Raw genomic sequence first — 7,785 nt, 5'->3', positions numbered from 1 at the left:
ATTCTCCCTCTTTTTACCTCCCTCCTCTTGCCTTCCTCCTTTAAGGAGCTTCTTGTCAAACATTTGGTCACAGGGAAAGGGGAAGTAGCCACGCCCATGCAGTCAACGTTGACTTCTTGGCTTTACTGTCCATGTTGAGGCTGTGTACAAAATATATCCTCATTGGAAGAAAAACCGCACTACAGCAAGAGGGATAGTACGGTACCCAGGAGACAGCTTAGGTCAGATGATGCAGAGAGAGCAGCGCACAGTGCCCTGCCAGAGAGTATCACTCACAGATGCTGGAGATACCTTTCCCCCAGGAAAACTGATCAGATTTTCAACAACTTATCTGAGTCTCTTAACCACATCCACAAACAAGTCTGTATCATTGTCACCACCGATGAAAAGCCACCCCTGACACTAACAGCAAAGTCTCCACTCAGAACCCCAGAGAGCAAAGGTGAGTCCCTTCCTGAGCCTGTGAGCTCAGGGTCAAGAGGTCCTTTCCTGTCTCTGTCAAATGTTTCCAGGGCTCCTGCCAGGTGGAACCTTCTTCAGTCTCCTGGTCTGCTGTGAGCAGAGCTAATGTTGTCTCTGAAGTTCCTCTGGGAGAGAATAGGTAAGGCTCAAGGGAGGCTATTCTGTACAAAAACCAGAAATAAAAGGACTCTGTGGTCCCCACGGGTGAGGAGGAAGGTGAGCCTGGCTCCCTGGAGCTGCAATGTTTGAATAGAGCCTTGAACTGCTGTGGAAGGAACTAAGTAAGAACCCAGGGCACAGTGTCAGGGAATGAACTGGAAATAGTTCAGAAGCAGGAGGAAGAGGTGAGCAAGGCAGGAAGGGAAGGAGTGCCTAGAGCCATGGGCAGAGACTTAGTGAGACCAGGCCATGGGGAAGGGGCCTATTGTCCTTGATTTCGATTCAAAGGCAAGAAGAAGAATGACCACCACCCCAGAGGAGGGGTCTGTAGGAGGGTGCTCTTCTGCCAATAGCAAGGAAATGGAAGGACATGCCATGAGGTCTCTAGCATCACTGTCATCACTAGATGAAGCCGGCATCCATACTTCAGAGGAAGCAAAGGGACCCTCTTTGGGTGAAAGTTGGCTTTGGAAAATTGTTTATACCATTAGAATTGGGGGTGTTCTTGCTGGGAATGGGGTGTGAAGAACAACAAAGAAAACTCATGAAAGTGTCCAGGGGTGCCCTGGTCATTAAGAGATAAAAACACATCCTCATACATGCTACCGTGAGCCTCTGCCTCCACCACACTGGCATCACGTTTCAGTCCCCAGCAGCTCCAATGGTTCGTATCCACGGCCCACTCCTAAATGCACAAATTGATCATCACTCTGGGCTTCTGAATTGAGTCATGCAGTGGCCGTAGTGGAAAGCATCCACAGAAACCACCTGAGTTGAGAAAGCCACCCAGGATGCTGCTGGCTCCCAGCACCCAGACTCCCCAGCTGCTAATGGGGAGGTGCAGCAATTTGGGAGGCAAAAATAATCAGTTTGGGAACGGAATATTTTTGAATTAGCATAAATTAGGCTATTTAAAAATACTTGTTAACAGTTAATTTAGCATTATGCACCCTCTTGTTGGAGAGGAGGACACTTAATATTGAATAAGGAGCTACCTGCAAAAAAGCAGGGTTATTTTTAAACACCTGCATATTTTTGGTTTCTCGGCAGGGTATACAGACAACATCTGCAGGCTTTCACTGCCTGGCAGGGGCTTTTTCACATGGAGAACAAACTTCATAAAAGCCAAGCGATTATAATGGCGAGGCTATGGCAGAGCCATCCCCCCGTTTTTCTGAAGTGTTGGTGAAATGGGTGCTTTTCAATATGAGCACCCTTTTATTTTTGCCTTGGAGTAAAGACTGCACAGTTTATTTGGTTTCGATGGCTTGAAAGTGCTCAGTTGTCAGCCCAGGTGTCCAATGGACAGGAGTCAGGATCACAGTTCTCACAGTCTTGGGTGTGAATCCCCTTGAGGAGGAATGCTGGGGATGGAACGCAAACCTGGTGGTAGGTCCAGCGTGGCCTCCAGGTGCCTCGGAGATCCTGGCTGTGACAGATCTGCACAGAAGTCACTGGAGAGTTCTGATTCCAGGCCCAGATCTCCACAGCTCAGCGTCAAGGGTGTGTCAAGAGACTGAATGTGGCCTCAGTCTGGCCTCTGCTGCTTTTGAATCCTTAACCCAGACAAAGGCCCTTTCTCCTACATATTCACATTTGAGTCCTTCCACTGTTTGCTGTGATCAGAGGTGAAAGAAAATTGGGTCCACAGCTAGAAGAGGCTCATGGTGTTAAAAAGTAGGAAATGGATTCCAGAATTTTCTCTAAGCAAAGACTCTTGGGATTCAGGCAGTGTCCTCAAGTTTTAGAGTCTTCATTCATTCATCACAGTATTTGGAAGCTCAAGGCATAGAAGAGTCATGCAATTTACCAGGGTCACATAGCTGACTTTCTATTTGAAGGCTGATGTCGGATGTCCTTCTGTATATGTATATGTGTTGTTTTTATTGATTAATGAATAAAGCTCTTTTACCCAATGGCTTATCAGAGTAAAGTCAGGCAGGAAATCTGAATGTATATATACATTTATACATATATGTGTGTGTGTGTGTGTGTGTGTGTGTGTATAGAGAGAGAGAGAGAGAAAGAGAGAGAGAGTAGGCAGAGTCAAGGAGATGCCTTGTAGCTGACGAAGGAGACAGACGCTGGAAACTTACCAGTAGGCCGCAGCCTTGGGTGATACATAGATTACTAGAAATGAATTAATTTAAGATGTGAGAGCCATCTAGAAATATGCCTAAGCCTGTGGCCAAACAGTGTTGTAATTAATATAGTTTTTGTGTGATTATTCAGGTCTGGGCGACCGGGAACAAAAAAAAGAGCAGTCTCCGTTTATGGAAGGCATCTCCTGAACTCATGTTGGATTAGGAACAGATGGTTTCATGGGCAGGTCTTCTGCTTCCCTAAGGGTCTCCGTTTTCCTACAGATGTTCTTCACATCTCACGCTTCAGCAGTTATCTACATGTTGGATACCAGGCTACTGTCTTCCTTTTCTCTACCGGGACAATGACGCAACCCTCTCGGCTACAGCAGCTTCTGTGTGTGTATGCTATGTCTCTATTGCTCTTCACCTTCTTTCTTTGGGACAGGATCTTCCACTGAACCTGGATCTTGATTCGCTGTTTCAGTCTGGCCAGCAACTTCCCAGGATCCGCTTATCTCTACCTCTCCAATGCTGGGGTTGCAGGTATGTGCACCAGGCTTGGCCTTTTTTTACGTGGGTTCTGGGGCTTGAACTCATGTGTTCGTGCTTGCACAGCAAGCCCTTTACCCACTGAGCCATGTCCTCTACCTGACAAAACTGCTTTCTGACTCGTATGTTAGTGTGAGCCAAGGCTATGACTGCTAGAGATGATCTTTATCATAGGTTCCTTCTACAGTATATTGCCATATCCGGTGACTATAAATTGCCCTGAGTATCTAGCCTGCCGATGAGTAGAATATTAGTCCTTTTACAGCCTGCCATGGATGACCACATTGTGGAGATGGTGAGAAGTTTCTGACTACATGTCGGTAGCACTTTCTTTTGGCAGGCCAATAAGGCTGCCCCACCCTGGCTGGGGGAGAGGCTTGTATCCCTACCTGTCCCTCACCCCTGTCAAAGATCTCTATTCCTTCCAGGTCTCAGCTCAGTTTCCAGGCTCCTGGCAGCACAGCCAAAAGCCCACAGAATAAGGGTGGGAGAACCCAGGGAGCTAAGCAGTTTCCACAGGGGTTCTCATTTAGGCAGGAAACCCTACATTGAAGCATAGGAGGAAGGGCTATGGCAGAAAAGCAGGGTCTTGGTGCCTCTCACTTTCTCTGCTTTCTGTTAACATAACCACTGTTGCTACTATCTTCATTACCACCAACCCCACCATCACCATCATCCCTACTTACCTCCAATACCACCTCCATTACCATAGTTACTCTCATCACCATCCTTACCTCTATCACCAATATCACCATCTTTACCATCTTTACCATTGTCATCACCATCATCACTATCATTGTCATCACCATCTTCACCTCTGTCACCACCACCACCATTCTTATCATTACCGCTATTACCATAACCATATTCACAACCATCTCTGCCTCTATTATCACCATTACCTCTACCTTCTTGGCTACAACCACCACCATCACCCCCACCAGTGCCATCACCACAACTTCCACCCCCACCACCCCTGTCGGCCCGAAGGTATTTGGAACATGAGAGGAAGTAGTTTTCATGGAAGCGCTTTGCAGTCAATCATGTTGCAAGAACTAACCCACACATGAGCCAGGGCCCAGTACAGGACGGTGTAGAAATGGCAACCAGCGCTCAAGAATTTGCTTCAGTTCAGGTACCTGTACCAACAAGATCAGGAGGCTTCTGAAGTCAGTGCCGATGCATCAGCTGACAATTATCTTTGAGAACACAATATCACAGATATGAAAGAGAAAGTAAGATTTGCAGAAATGTAAGAAGGCAGAAAAGATGGGAAGTTGGACAGAAAGGGAAGAAGGGGAGAGAGGGTAAGGGAGAGAGTGAAGAGCAAAGAAGTACCTGGCTCTCAGCCCTCGCCTAATTCACACATCCCATATAGCCTGTTGTCTGCTCCACAGAGTTGGAGAAGAAGCCGACAAGGAAGGCAAGCCCCAGCCAGTGTCCGCCGAGTGCATGGGCTTGCTTTCCTCTGGAAAGGCTAATTCTCACCCTGCCCCATCCTTTTTCCTGCTGGGCAGGGGAGGGAAGTGGGAGAAAGGTAGAAAAAAAACCCTAACCAAACCTTACATTGCTTTCGTGAGCTTCCTGGAGCCACTTAGCGGCAAACCAAGAAAATCATATTGGCAAGTTATTATTGTGTCTAAAAGAAAATATGTAATTTTTTTAATGTGGATCTCTATACTTCCCAAAATATTTAACACATCGATTATCTCATCGACGCCTCACAACTGTCACGGAAATACAAGAACAGCATGTTCCTTCTCACTTTGTGAGGGGAGGGCAGGTTCTGGAAAGTTTGAGTGGCATGTGGCTGTGACTTTTTGCCAGCTGATGGCAAGCCCAGGCAGACATCTCCTGATGCTCAGAGCATATACTGTCTCCCTGAGTCCTCTTAACATCTCTCATGTGACTGGATGTAGCCTTGCTCACTTGTTCAACACACGCCTCCTTCTCTAGGCCCTGGGGAGGGTGGAGGCAGAGAAGTCCTGCCCTGTGGCACAGTGGTCACGATCCCATCTTTGGAACCTTATGCTAGTCAGAATTCTAGCTTTGAGACTTACCAAGTGCATGCAAATATTTGATTTTAGTTATATGATTAAGCTTGGCTTCTTCCTGCTCCTCCTCTTTCTCTTCTTCCTCTTTGTCTTTTCTTCTTGAGACAGAGTCCGTACTTCAGGCTGGCCTTGCCTCCCTCGCCATTATCGGGATGGGAGGGTCCTCAAGCAGAATAACAGCTTTCTCAGGGATAGGTGCTGGTAGGAGGCTGACGAAAGGATGGCAGCCACCCTCGAGGGCATTGGCAGCCATGGCCCAGCTTTGACAGCCCTTGCTAACCCATCATTATGTGTCTTCCTGGGAATGGCTCCTTATTCTCCGGGTCACAGTCACACAAAAGAAACAATTTTCTCCATAGACCAGCTTTGCCTCCACTGCTCTTCTACCTGACAAAGACTGTTACGTGAGGGGGCAGTGTAATTGGAAGTGACTGGTTGCCTGCCTTCAGCCTTGTGTGGGTGGGTGTTCTCTCTTAAGGAAGAGGCTTGGTTGCATGGAAAGCGCCTGCCTGTCTTTGCAAACTGTCATGGGTGGGGCTGTTATTATCTGAGATGGGACATGGATGTCTAAGACCTCTGAAATCCTATGATTTCCCCCACTTACCTGGAGAGCTCTGGACATGTCCGTGAATTCCTCAAAGTGTATGGACAAGGGTCCTGCACATCAGTGGAACACATATACTCCTGAAATCCTAGAATCACTGTGGCCTTCTTAGTCATTCCTGAGTCACAATGCTCACTGAGGATGTAGTCCTATCTCCTGAGACTAGGTCCCTGCTGACACACTCACAAGGGAGGTCATGCTTTTCACAAGACACACAGGTCCCCAGCGGAGACTCAAAATCATAAACAACTTAGCAGGAATGCAAACCGAGGTACACCGCAGCTCCAAGCATTGCTCCTGTGGAGATGTCTCACAAGATACCCTGGGGAGTGGTCAAAAGAGACGATGCCCCCACAAAACTCAGAGAATAGCTCTGAAAGTGCAGCAACCCACCCCCACCCCACAGCAAACACCTGCCCTCACTCTGTGTGGGTGAGGGCAACAGAGCCAAAACTCGTTCTCTGAACAGCAGCAGAAACTAGCCAAACCATGGTGTGGATGGGCAAACCATTGTGCTAAATTAGGAGGGGAGAAAAAGCATCAGAAACCATTGTCATTGGCGACAATAAGACAGACTTCCCGTATTAGTCAGGGGTCTTTAGAAGACAGAATATATATATATATTCTGTCTTGTGTGTGTATATATATGTATGTATATATATACATATATATATATATGCTTATTAAATTAGCTTACATGATAGGGCTGAGCAATTTAGTGCTGGCCATTTGCACACTGAGGTGCCAGGAACCTGGTAGCTGTTCGGTTACTCATGAGATTGTATACCTCAGTGTCCTGATTTGGTGATGAAGGTTTGAAGGATTTGTGTAGGGTCTCGGGTCACCAGTGGAAGCCTGACACGAACTGGGTTCTGATGGCTGTGGAGAATGGTGGGTGGCGGGATAGACTCCCTCAGCAGCATGAAGTGAAGGCAACAGGTACCACTACTTCTGGAAGAGGGTCTTCTCCCCTTAATTCATCTGTCCTGGGAATACCCTCGCAGAGGAAGCACACTTCTTGATTCCAGATCCAAGCAAGATGGCAATCAAGATTAAGCACTACAGCCTAAAAAAATGTAATCAGTCAAAAACCTCACCAGTCAGACAGGGTGGCGCATGCCTACAATCCCAGTATTTGTGAGGCTGAAGCAGGAAGATAATGAGTTCAAGGCTTATATAGCAAGTCTAAAGACACCTATGGCGACACAGTATGACTCTGTCTCAATTAGTCAAACCCAAATTAGCGTGTGTCTCTTACACGAACCTGATGACTCTGGAAAGATCTGAGACCTTCTCCAGCTGCACTTCTCATAGTGAGAGATCAAGGTCCTCAGAACTGAAATCCAAGGTCTCAAGTACATCTATGTTGAGAGTTGCCCCGCCTAGACAGACAGTGGGAGTTTTAGCAGTCATCTCTTCTCGTTCAGATGCTGCCTAAATCTGTAGCCACAGTCTGACCTTCATGACCCAGGGCCTTTCATCTCATAAACCAAGTTGTGTTTCAACCTCAAGTCCTTTCGCTTGGTTCATTCCAGAGTCTGCTTACAGAGAGAGCTTTGCTCCAAGGCCTGAGCACATAACAATTGACTATGCAAGACCTGGCTGAACAGAGCCATGGAGAGTCTAACGCTGGCATTTAAGAGGATGGTTGTTCTGGTCAGTGCCAGCCTGGATCTGTGAACACTAAACCATCAGGGCTGTGGCTTCCAGCTCTTGCATGGGACTTCTGCAGAGCCCATCATGTCCCTCTCTGTATCCATGTGGCAGGCTTTCTGGAGCATGCTCCCCAAGACAGGAGCTCCTCAGAAGCCTGCAGTGGAAGCCACCCATATGTACAGAGAAGTACTCCTCAACAGCTCAACCCATATGTACA

This window comes from Chionomys nivalis, chromosome 8, assembly GCF_950005125.1.
Source record: "Chionomys nivalis chromosome 8, mChiNiv1.1, whole genome shotgun sequence".
Taxonomy (NCBI): Eukaryota; Metazoa; Chordata; class Mammalia; order Rodentia; family Cricetidae; genus Chionomys; species Chionomys nivalis.
Note: the sequence above shows the minus strand (reverse complement) of the source record.